Genomic DNA, 13,024 nt, shown 5'->3' with positions numbered 1-13,024 from the left:
ATCTCTCACAAAAACCAATCTTAGCTGTGAACAAATTTTGCCGCAATGACACCATTGGAATGACGACCGCTGTCGAACAACTCCCGCATTTGTGCCCCGATGGAGTGAGAAAGAATAGCAACTTTGGGGACCCGCACATTGCAAACGGGCTACTGCTTCATTCTGCTCTTATATATAGATCCGATGTCGTTGATTTCATTTGGAATCCGAGGTTGCATTCGTCCTTGCTCACACAAGCAATGGCTCTTCTCATCAAATGGCCATGGGGAGCTTCCGATCACAAAGGCTCCCTTGTCACTTGTGACGCGCAGCCCAACTGCTTTTCGAAATTGTTTCAGCTGAGTGACAAGAAAACATGATCTAATGGAGAGTCAAGGAATAGCACCTCGAGGGTGGGCTTCATGCCCCTCCAATTGATTCAACGTCGGCGTCCACCGTTTCAAAATTCGACATTTCCATCCGCCTTGACACCGCCGTTGAATCAATGAGAGGGGCACGGGAGAGGTTCGCGGCAACAACCTCTCCTATATAAGCTATTAGTGCGAGGCTCGCTCTGCATTAGAAATTAGCAAACACGCCGACATCCGCCATAAAAATCCAAATCGTTGAAAATTCTGACCAAACAGCCATCCACGACCCAATTTATTATGAGGTCGTCTAAGGAGCAAAAGATTGTCATCGGTTAGGAGATGTGAATTCATGGAGCCAAGGGACTGAAATGGTCATCGAGCTCATCAGATCAACTAGATGAATTTCACCTTGAAGGGGCCCAATCCAAAAGTTCCGGAGGTCATCTCCTGGAACTCTCAAGAACAAGGACCGTCTTACTTGCAAACTCTGCTACTGCACAAACATAGGTTGCAATTAAAGAGAAATTGCTAGGCCATCAAAGTGGCCCGAGGCCAATGCTCCGACTAAGTCAATTTTCTCTTGCAATCACCATGCCGCCGTTCACAGAAAGATCTCCCCATTCACTTGCGATGTGACGCACAATCCAAGTGATAGACGTGAGCTCGCCCTTGAAAGGCCAGGCCACTTTTCGAGACATCCCCCAATGACACATTGGAATGACAACCGCTGTCGAACCATTCCCAATGTTGTGCCGATCGAGTTGGCACAGAGGCGACCTTAGGGAGCTCCCGCGTAGCAATCGGGATGTGCTTTCATACCCATCTCTCACAAAAACCAATCTTAGCTATGAACAAATTAAGAATCCAAGGCTCGTATCCATCGATATTGTCGGCACTGGGTCTATATATTCAAAGGCCACGGAGAGGTTCCCATAAGAGAAGCTTCCCTGCTCGCTCGCACAAACATCCCAAATTCTAGACACAAGCTCCCGCCCTTAGCATCGCTCTCCAGATCGCTGCAATGACACATTGGAACGACAACCACTATCGAACAACTCCCGAATTTGTGCCAATGGAGTGAGAAAGACGAGCAACCTTGGGGAGCCACGCATGGCAAACAGGCTGTTGCTTCATTCCGCTCTTATATATAGATCCGATGTCATTGATTTCCTTTGGAATCAGAGGCTGCATTCGTCCTTGCTCACACAAGCAATGGCACTTCTCATCAAATGGTCACGGGGAGCTTTCGATTACAAAGGCTCCCTTGTCACCCGTGATGCGTAGCCCAACTGCTAGACGACGGCTCGCCCTTCAGATCGTTGCCCAGGCAACCACCACAACGGTACCATTGGAACGACAACCGCTGCCGAACCATTCTGAAATTTTTTTGCCAAAGAAGTTGTTGCAAAGAGAACAAATCTGGGGAGAGAGCCCTCGCATAGCAAAATCGGGATGGCTTCACAGCAGTTGGATGGGATTTGAATTCATGGAGCCAAGGGAGTGAAATGGTCATCGAGCTCATCCGATCAACTGGATGAATTTCACCTTGAAGGGGCCCAATCCAAAAGTTCCAGAGGTCATCTCCTGGAACTGTCAAGAACAAAGGCCAATCTTACATGCAAACTCTGCTACTGCGCAAACATAGGTTGCAATTATAAAGAAATTGCAAGGCCATCATAATGGCCCGAGGCCAATGCTCCGACTACTAAGTCAATTTTATTTTGCAATCACCATGCCGCCGTTCATAGAGAGATCTCCCCATTCACTTGTGACGATGCACAATCCAAGTGCTAAGCGATCTCGCCCTTGAAAGGCAGCGTTCCAAGACATCTCGATGACACATTGGAACGACAACCGCTGTCGAACCATTCCCAACGTTGTGCCAATCGAGTTGGCACAGAGGCGATCTTAGGGAGCTCCTGCGAATCGATCAGGAAGTGCTTTCGTACCCATCTCTCACAAAAACCAATGTTAGCTGAACAATTTTAGAATCCAAGGCTCGTATCCATCGATATCGTCAGCACTGGGTCTATATTCAAAGGCCACAGAGAGGTTCTGATAAGAGAAGCTCCCCTGCTCGCTTGCACAAACATCCCCAAATGCTAGACGCAAGCTCTCGCCCTTAGCATCGCTCTCCAGATCACTGCAATGACACATTGGAACGACAACCGTTGTTGAACAACTCCCAAATTTATGCCGATGGAGTGAGGAAGAAGAGCCAGATCGGGTCGGCCAGCATGGCTCGGCCACCATTTTTTGCCGAGAGCTTTCGATATTAAAACTCCCATGTAGCAGCGATAAGTACACCATGACAAAATTGCTAGAGCGCCGAGCACCCATAGCAAATTGCCATTATACCAAGCAATGCCGGAGTGCTAGACAAGGGCTCATGTTTAGATCAAGTTTTAAAATCACCAAAAAGACATGCCATGGATCGGCAACCGCTGCCTCACCTTTTCCAAAATTGAGTCATTGGAAAACATGATCTAAAGGAGAGCCGAGGAAAAGCACTGAGATTGCTTCATGCCCCTTTCATTCATTCAACATCAGCATACACCGTTTGAAAACCCAACAATCTGATCCGCCTAGACACCAATGTTGATGAGCAGACTTAAAGAGTCAACTTGGTGAGAGTACTTGGCGGGGTGAACTGATGAACGAACATAAAGAGTCGGCTTGGTGGGAGTACTTGGTGGGCCGACCTGGTGGGGTGACTTTATGAACGGACTTAAAGGGTTGACTTGGCGGGGTGACTTGATGAACGGACTTAAAGAGTTGACTTGGTGAGAGTACTTGGCAGGGTGAACTGATGAACGGACTTAAAGAGTCGACTTGATGGGAGTACTTGGTGGGCAGACTAGATGAACGGACTTATAGAGTCAACTTGGTGAGAGTAGTTGTTCTGGTGACTTGATGAACGGACTTAAAGTGTCGGCTTGGCGGGGTGACTTGATGAAAGGACTTAAAGAGTCGACTTGGTGGGGTGACTCGATGAACGAACTTAGAGGGTCGACTTTGCGGGGTGACTTGATGGACGGACCTAAAGAGTTGACTTGGTGAGAGTACTCGGTGGGGTGACCTGATGAACAGACTTAGAGAGTTGACTTGGTGAGAGTCCTTGGTGGGCCGACTTGGTTGGGTGACTTTGTGAACTAACTTAAAGAGTCGACTTGGTGGGAGTACTTGGTGGGGTGACTTGATGAATGAACTTCAAGGGTCGACTTGGCGAGGTGACTTGATGAACGGTCCTAAAGAGTTGACTTGGTGAGAGTACTTGGTGTGGTGACTTGATGAAAAGACTTAAAGAGTCGAATTGGTGAGAGTACTTGGTGGGGTGACTTGATGAACGCACTTGAAGGGTCGACTTGGTGGGGTGACTTTATGAACGGACTTAAAGAGTTGACGTGGTGAGAGTGCTTGGTGGGGTGACTTGATGAACATAGTTAAACAGTCGACTTGGTGAGAGTAGTTGGTCGGGTGACTTGATGAACGCACTTGAAGAATCGACTTGGTTAGAGTACTTGGTGGGGTGACTTGATGAACGGACTTAAAGATTCGACTTGGTGGGCTGACCTGGTGGGGTGACTTGATGAACAGACTTAGAGAGTCGACTTGGTGAGAGTACTTGGTGGGCCGACCTGGCCGGGTGACTTGATGAACAAACTTAAAGAGTCGACTTGGTGAGAGTACTCGGTGGGCTGACCTGGTCATGTGACTTGATGAACGGACTTAAAGAGTCAACTAGGTGGGCCGACTTGGCTAGGTGACTTGATGAACAAAATTAAAGAATCGACTTGGTGGGTCGAAGTAGCGGGGTGACTTGGTGAGAGTACTTGGTGGGCTCACCTGGAAGGGTGACTTGATGAACGAACTTAGAGAGTCAACTTTGTGAGAGTACTTGGTGGGTCGAACTGGTGGGGTGACTTGATGAACGAACTTAAAGAGTCGACCTGGTGAGAGAACTTTGTGGGCCGAGCTGGCGGGGTGAATTGATGAACGAACCTAAAGAGTCGACTTTGTGAGAGTACTTGGTGGGCCGACCTGGCGGGGTGAGTTGATCATCGAACTTAAAGGGTCGACTTGGTGAGAGTACTTGGTGGGCCGACCTGGCGGGGCGACTTGATGAACGAACTTAAAGAGTCGACTTGGTGAGAGTACTCGGTGGGGTGACTTGATGAACAAACCTAAAGAGTCGACCTGGTGAGAGTACTTGGTGGGCTGACCTGGCGGAGTGACTTGGTGAGAAAACTTAAAGAGTCGACTTGGTGAGAGTAGTTGGTGGGCTGACCTGGCAGTGTGACTTGATGAACAAACTTAAAGAGTCGACCTGGTGGGCCGACTTGGTAGAGTGACTTCATGAACAAACTTAAAGAGTCCACTCGGTGGGCCAACCTGGCGGGGTGACTTGATGAATGAACTTAAAGAGTCAACTTGGTGAGAGTAATTTGTGGGCTGACTTGGTGGGGTGACTTGATGAATGAACTTAAAGAGTCAACTTGGTGGGGTGACTTGATGAACGCACTTGAAGGGTCGACTTGGTGGGGTGACTCTATGAACGGACCTAAAGAGTTGACTTGGTGAGAGTACTTGGTGGGGTAACTCGATGAAAGGACTTAAAGAGTCGACTTGGTGAGAGTACTTGGTGGCTCGACTTTATGAGCAGACTTAAAGAGTCCACTTGGTGAGAGTGGGCCTAACGGGGCGATGTGGTGAGTGGGCCTAACGGGGCGAGTTGGTGGGGTGACTTGGCGAGTGGTATTAGAGAGATGACGTGGTGAGGCGACTCGGTGAGTTGGTTCGTTGAGATGACATGGTGAGCTGACATGGCGAGTCGACCCAGCGAGCGAACTCAAAGAGTCGACTTGGCAATGTACTCGAGTCGACTTGGTGAGGCAACCCGGCGAGTGGGCTCAAAGAGTCAACATGGTGAGGTGACTCATTGAGTCAACATGGTGAGGCAACTCATGGTGAGGAGCTATCCTTGAGGTGACTTGGTGGGCCTACTTGATTAGTCGACTTGGTGAGCCAACCTGACGAGCTGACACGGTGAGCGGGCTTAAAGAGGCGACGAGTTGGTGGGGTAACTCGGCAAGCCAACTTATCGAGGCGAGATGGTGAGTCGACTTGGTGAGCTGACTTGGTGAGCGCACTTAAAGAGTCAACTCCATGAGGTGACTCGGTGAGTTAGCCTGCTGATGCGACTTGGGCGGGCTGACCTGGCGAACGAACTTAAAGAGGCGACTTGGGCAGGCTGACCTGGCGAGTGAACTTAAAGAGTTGACTTGGCAACGCACTTGAACAATTGACTTGGTGAGCTGACATGGTGAGTGGGCTTAGAGAAGCAACTCGGTGGGGCGACTTGATGAATGGACTTAAAGGGTCGACTTGGCGGGGTGACTTGATGAACGGACCTAAAGAGTTGACTTGGTGAGAGTACTTGGCGGGGTGAACTGATGAACGGACTTAAAGAGTCAACTTGGTGGGCCAAATTGATGAACGGACGAATAGAGTCGACTTGGTGAGAGTACTTGTTCTAGTGACTTGATGAACGGACTTAAAGAGTCGGCTTGGCGGGGTGACTTGATGAAAGGACTTAAACAGTCGACTTGGTCGGGTGACTCGATGAACGAACTTAGAGGGTCGACATAGCGGGGTGACTTGATGAATGGACCTAAAGAGTTGACTTGGTGAGAGTACTCAGTGGGGTGACCTGATGAACAGACTTAGAGAGTCGACTTGGTGAGAGTCCTTGGTGGGCCGACCTGGTTGGGTGACTTCGTGAACTGACTTAAAGAGTCGACTTGGTGGGAGTACTTGGTGGGGTGACTTGATGAACGAACTTCAAGGGTCGACTTGGCGAGGTGACTTGATGAACGGTCCTAAAGAGTTGACTTGGTGAGAGTACTTGGTGTGGTGACTTGATGAAAAGACTTAAAGAGTCAAATTGGTGAGAGTACTTGGTGGGGTGACTTGATGAATGCACTTGAAGGGTCGACTTGGTGGGGTGACTTTATGAACGGACCGAAAGAGTTGACATGGTGAGAGTGCTTGGTGGGGTGACTTGATGGAAATAGTTAAATAGTCGACTTGGTGAGAGTAGTTGGTCGGGTGACTTGATGAACGCACTTGAAGAATCGACTTGGTTAGAGTACTTGGTGGGGTGACTTGATGAACGGACTTAAAGATTCGACTTGGTGGGCCGACCTGGCAGGATGACTTGATGAACGGACTTAGAGAGTCGACTTGGTGAGAGTACTTGGTGGGCCGACCTGGCCGAGTGACTTGATGAACAAACTTAAAGAGTCGACTTGGTGAGTATACTCGGTGGGCTGACCTGGTCACGTGACTTGATGAACAGACTTAAAGAGTCGACTTGGTGGGCCGACTTGGCCGGGTGACTTGATGAACGAACTTAAAGGGTTGACTTGGTGGGTCAAACTAGCAGGGTGACTTGGAGAGAGTACTTGGTGGGCTGACCTGGCAGGGTGACTTGATGAACGAACTTAGAGAGTTGACTTTGTGAGAGTACTTGGTGGGTTGAACTGGCGGGGTGACTTGATGAACGAACTTAAAGAGTCGACCTGGTGAGAGAACTTGGTGGGCCGAGCTGGCAAGGTGAATTGATGAACGAACCTAAAGAGTCGACTTTGTGAGAGTACTTGGTGGGCCGACCTGGTGGGGTCAGTTGATGACCGAACTTAAAGGGTCGACTTGGTGAGAGTACTTGGTGGGCCGACCTGGCGGGGCGAATCGATGAACGAACTTAAAGAGTCGACTTGGTGAGAGTACTTGGTGGCTCGACTTTATGAGCAGACTTAAAGAGTCCACTTGGTGAGAGTGGGCCTAATGGGGCGATGTGGTGAGTGGGCCTAACGGGGCGAGTTGGTGGGGTGACTTGGCGAGTGGTATTAGAGAGCCGATGTGGTGAGGCGACTCAGCGAGTTGGTTTGTTGAGATGACATGGTGAGCTGACTTGGCGAGTCGACCCAGCGAGCGAACTTAAAGAGTCGACTTGGCAACGTACTCGAGTCGACTTGGTGAGGCGACCCGGTGAGCGGGCTCAAAGAGTCAACATGGTGAGGCGACTCATTGAGTCAACATGGTGAGGCGACTCATGGTGAGGAGCTATCCTTGAGGCGACTTGGTGGGCCTACTTGATTAGTCGACTTGGTGAGCCGACCTGAAGAGCTGACACGGTGAGCGGGCTTAAACAGGCAACGACTTGGTGGGGTAACTCGGCAAGCCAACTTATCGAGGCGAGATGGTGAGTCAACTTGGTGAGCTGACTTAGTGAGCACACTTAAAGAGTCAACTTCATGAGGTGACTCAGCGAATTAGCTCGCTGATGCGACTTGGGCGGGCTTACCTAGCGAATGAACTTAAAGAGGCAACTTGGGCAGGCTGACCTGGCGAGCGAACTTAAAGAGTTGACTTGGCAACGCACTTGAACAATCGACTTGGTGAGCTGACATGGTGAGTGGGCTTAGAGAAGCAACTCGGCGGGGTGACTTGATGAACGAACTTAAAGGGTCGACTTGGCAGGGTGACTTGATGAACGGACCTAAAGAGTTGATTTGGTGAGAGTACTTGGCGGGGTGAACTGATGAACGGACTTAAAGAGTCAACTTGGTGGGAGTACTTGGTGGGCCGACTTGATGAACAGACTTATAGAGTCGACTTGGTGAGAGTAGTTGTTCTAGTGACTTGATGAATGGACTTAAAGAGTCGGCTTGACGGGGTGACTTGATGAAAGGACTTAAACAGTCGGCTTGGTCGGGTGACTCGATGAACGAACTTAGAGGGTCGACTTTGCGGGGTGACTTGATGAACGGACCTAAAGAGTTGACTTGGTGAGAGTACTCGGTGGGGTGACCTGATGAATAGACTTAGAGAGTCGACTTGGTGAGATTCCTTGGTGGGCCAACCTGGTTGGGTCACTTCGTGAACTGACTTAAAGAGTCGACTTGGTGGGAGTACTTGGTGGGGTGACTTGATGAACGGACTTCAAGGGGCCACTTGGCGAGGTGACTTGATGAACAGTCCTAAAGAGTTGACTTGGTGAGAGTACTTGGTGTGGTGACTTGATGAAAAGACTTAAAGAGTAGAATTGGTGAGAGTACTTGGTGGGGTGACTTGATGAACGCACTTGAAGGGTCGACTTGGTGGGGTGACTTTATGAACAGACCGAAAGATTTGATGTGGTGAGAGTGCTTGGTGGGGTGACTTGATGAACATAGTTAAAGAGTCGACTTGGTGAGAGTAGTTGGTCGGGTGACTTGATGAACGCACTTGAAGAATCGACTTGGTTAGAGTACTTGGTGGGGTGACTTGATGAACGGACTTAAAGATTCGACTTGGTGGGCCGACCTGGCGGGGTGACTTGATGAACGGACTTAGAGAGTCGACTTGGTGAGAGTACTTGGTGGGCCAACCTGGCCGGGTGACTTGATGAACAAACTTAAAGAGTCAACTTGGTGAGAGTACTTGGTGGGCTGACCTGGTCACGTGACTTGATGAACAGACTTAAAGAGTCGACTTGGTGGGCCGACTTGGCCGGGTGACTTGATGAACGAACTTAAAGGGTCGACTTGGTGGGTCGAACTAGTGGGGTGACTTGGTGAGAGTACTTGGTGGGCTGACCTGGCAGGGTGACTTGATGAACGAACTTAGAGAGTCGACTTTGTGAGAGTACTTGGTGGGTCGAACTGGCGGGGTGACTTGATGAACGAACTTAAAGAGTCGACCTGGTGAGAGAACTTGGTGGGCCGAGCTGGCAGGGTGAATTGATGAACGAACCTAAAGAGTCCACTTTGTGAGAGTACTTGGTCGGCCGACCTGGCGGGGTGAGTTGATGACCGAACTTAAAGGGTCGACTTGGTGAGAGTACTTGGTGGGCCGACCTGGCGGGGTGACTTGATGAACGAACTTAAAGAGTCGACTTGGTGAGAGTACTCGGTGGGGTGACCTGATGAACAAACCTAAAGAGTCGACCTGGTGAGAGTACTTGGTGGGCCGACCTGGCGGGGTGACTTGGTGAGCAAACCTAAAGAGTCGACTTGGTGAGAGTAGTTGGTGGGCTGACCTGGCGGGGTGACTTGATGAACGAGCTTAAAGAGTTGACCTGGTGGGCCGACTTGGCAGAGTGACTTGGTGGGTCGAACTAGCAGGGTGACTTGGTGAGAGTACTTGGTGGGCTGACCTGGCAGGGTGACTTGATGAACGAACTTAAAGAGTCGACTTTGTGAGAGTACTTGGTGGGTCGAACTGGCGGGGTGACTTGATGAACGAACTTAAAGAGTCGACCTGGTGAGAGAACTTGGTGGGCTGAGCTGGCGGGGTGAATTGATGAACTAACCTAAAGATTCGACTTTGTGAGAGTACTTGGTGGGCCGACCTGGCGGGGTGAGTTGATGACCGAACTTAAAGGGTCGACTTGGTGAGAGTACTTGGTGGGCTGACCTGGAGGGGCGACTTGATGAACGAACTTAAAGAGTCGACTTGGTGAGAGTACTCGGTGGGGTGACCTGATGAACAAACCTAAAGAGTCGACCTGGTGAGAGTACTTGGTGGGCCGACCTGGCGGGGTGACTTGGTGAGCAAACTTAAAGAGTCGACTTGGTGAGAGTAGTTGGTGGGCTGACCTGGCGGGGTGACTTGATGAACGAACTTAAAAAGTCGACCTGGTGGGCCAACTTGGCAGAGTGACTTCATGAATGAACTTAAAGAGTCCACTCGGTGGGCCGACCTGGTGGGGTGACTTGATGAATGAACTTAAAGAGTCAACTTGGTGAGAGTAATTTGTGGGCTGACCTGGCAGGGTGACTTGATGAATGAACTTAAAGAGTCGACTTGGTGGGGTGACTTGATGAAGGCACTTGAAGGTTTGACTTGGTGGGGTGACTCTATGAATGGACCTAAAGAGTTGACTTGGTGAGAGTACTTGGTGGGGTGACTCGATGAAAGGACTTAAAGAGTCAACTTGGTGAGAGTACTTGGTGGCTCGACTTTATGAGCAGACTTAAAGAGTCCACTTGGTGAGAGTGGGCCTAACGAGGTGATGTGGTGAGTGGGCCTAACAGGGCGAGTTGGTGGGGCGACTTGGCGAGTGGTATGAGAGAGCCGACGTGGTGAGGCGACTCGGTGAGTAGGTTCGTTGAGATGACATGGTGAGTTGACTTGGTGAGTCGACCTGGCGAGCGAACTTAAAGAGTCGACTTGGCAACGTACTCGAGTCGAATTGGTGAGGCAAACTGGCGAGCGGGCTCAAAGAGTCAACATGGTGAGGCGACTCATTGAGTCAACATGGTGAGGTGACTCATGGTGAGGAGCTATCCTTGAGGCGACTTGGTGGGCCTACTTGATTAGTCGACTTGGTGAGCCGACCTGACAAGCTGACACTGTGAGCGGGCTTAAAGAGGCGACGACTTGGTGGGGTAACTCGGCAAGCCAACTTATCGAGGTGAGATGGTGAGTCAACTTGGTGAGCTGACTTGGTGAGCGCACTTAAAGAGTCAACTTTGTGAGGTGACTCGGCGAGTTAGCCCGCTAACGCGACTTGGGCAGGCCGACCTGGCGAACGAACTTAAAGAGGTGACTTGGGTGGGCTGACCTGGCGAGCAAACTTAAATAGTTGACTTGGCAATGTACTTGAACAACTGACTTGGTGAGCTGACATGGTGAGTGCACTTAGAGAAGCAACTCGGCGGGGTGACTTGATGAACGGACTTAAAGGGTCGACTTGATGAACGGACCTAAAGAGTTGACTTGGTGAGAGTACTTGGCGGGGTGAACTAATGAATGGACTTAAAGAGTCAACTTGGTGGGAGTACTTGGTGGGCCGACTTGATGAATGGACTTACAGAGTCGACTTGGTGAGAGTAGTTGTTCTGGTGACTTGATGAACGGACTTAAAGAGTCGGCTTGGCGGGGTGACTTGATGAAAGGACTTAAACAGTCGACTTGGTCGGGTGACTCGATGAACGAACTTAGAGGGTCAACTTTGCAGGGTGACTTGATGAACGGACCTAAAGAGTTGACTTGGTGAGAGTACTTGGTTGGGTGACTCGATGAAAGGACTTAAAGAGTCGACTTGGTGAGAGTACTTGGTGGCTCAACTTTATGAGCAGACTTAAAGAGTCCACTTGGTGAGAGTGGGCCTAACGGGGCGATGTGGTGAGTGGGCCTAACGGGGCGAGTTGGTGGGGCGACTTGGCCAGTGGTATTAGAGAGCCGACGTGGTGAGGCGACTCGGTGAGTTGGTTCGTTGAGATGACATGGTGAGCTGACTTGGTGAGTCGACCTGGCGAGCAAACTTAAAGAGTCGACTTGGCAACGTACTCGAGTTGACTTGTTGAGGCGACCCGGCGAGCGGGCTCAAAGAGTCAACATGGTGAGGCGACTCATTGAGTCAACATGGTGAGGTGACTCATTGAGTCAACATGGTGAGGCGACTCATGGTGAGGAGCTATCCTTGAGGCGACTTGGTGGGCCTACTTGATTAGTCAACTTGGTGAGCCGACCTGACGAGCTGACACAGTGAGCGGGCTTAAAGAGGCGACGACTTGGTGGGGTAACTCAGCAAGCCAACTTATCGAGGCGAGATGGTGAGTCGACTTGGTGAGCTGACTTGGTGAGCGCACTTAAAGAGTCAACTTCGTGAGGTGACTCAGTGAGTTAGCCCACTGATGCGACTTGGGCGGGCTGACCTGGCGAACGAACTTAAAGAGGTGACTTGGGTGGGCTGACCTGGTGAGCGAACTTAAAGAGTTGACTTGGCAACGTACTTGAACAATCGACTTGGTGAGCTAACATGGTGAGTGGGCTTAGAGAAGCAACTTGGCAGGGCGACTTGGCGAGCACACCTGCTGGGGCAAGGTGGTAAAACAACTAGGTGATTCGACTTGGTGAGCTGACTTAGGGAGCTGACTTGGTGAGTGAACTTAAGGGGTCGACTTGGTGAGGCAACCTGAATAGTCGACTCGGTGAATTGACTTGGGGAGCCGACATGGTGAGCGGTCTTAAAGAAGAGGCGACCTGGTGGGGCAACCTGGTGAGGCGAGATGGTAAGTCATCTTGGTGAGCCGGCTTGACGAGCTGTGAGTGGACTTAAAGAGTCAATTCTTGATTTGGCAAAGACCACATGGTTAGATGACTTGGTGAGCCGACCTGGCTAGCAAAATTGGCAAGCAAACTTATAGAATCGACTTGCTGTCCCCAGCTAGGATCGCACGCCTGGGTCGACCCAACTTGGGTCACCCGACTAGGTCAACCCATCTCCGTCGCCCTAGCCTCGGGTGACCCGACTGGGTCGACGAGGGGAAAAAAAAAAAAAACAAAAAAAATCATGAGAGGCCCTATACAGCGTAAAGCGCTAAATTTTGGGCATTACAAAAAAAAAAAAAAAAACAAGTTACCCGCTTTTGGATCACGCACAAGTTTCAGTTCACGTATTGCCGAGCCGACTCGAGGCATTACGCCTAGCTAGCCGGATTCGAGGTAGGGTAGCCGAAACGATCTGATTTGAGAATTTTCTTTATAAAAAGAGATCATGATAGGCCTCGTAAGGCAAAAAAGAATGAAATTTTGGGAGTTAAAAAAAAAAACGTTACCCGGTTTTGGATCGCGCACAGGGCTCGGGTCACGTAGCATCGAGGTGCCCTGGGTGACATGATTCG

Source organism: Cupressus sempervirens, chromosome 2 (genome assembly GCF_028749045.1).
Source record: "Cupressus sempervirens isolate cs-2001-9-10 chromosome 2, ASM2874904v1, whole genome shotgun sequence".
NCBI classification, from domain to species: domain Eukaryota; kingdom Viridiplantae; phylum Streptophyta; class Pinopsida; order Cupressales; family Cupressaceae; genus Cupressus; species Cupressus sempervirens.
The sequence above is the reverse complement of the archived record's forward strand: the minus strand, read 5'-3'. Positions refer to the sequence as shown.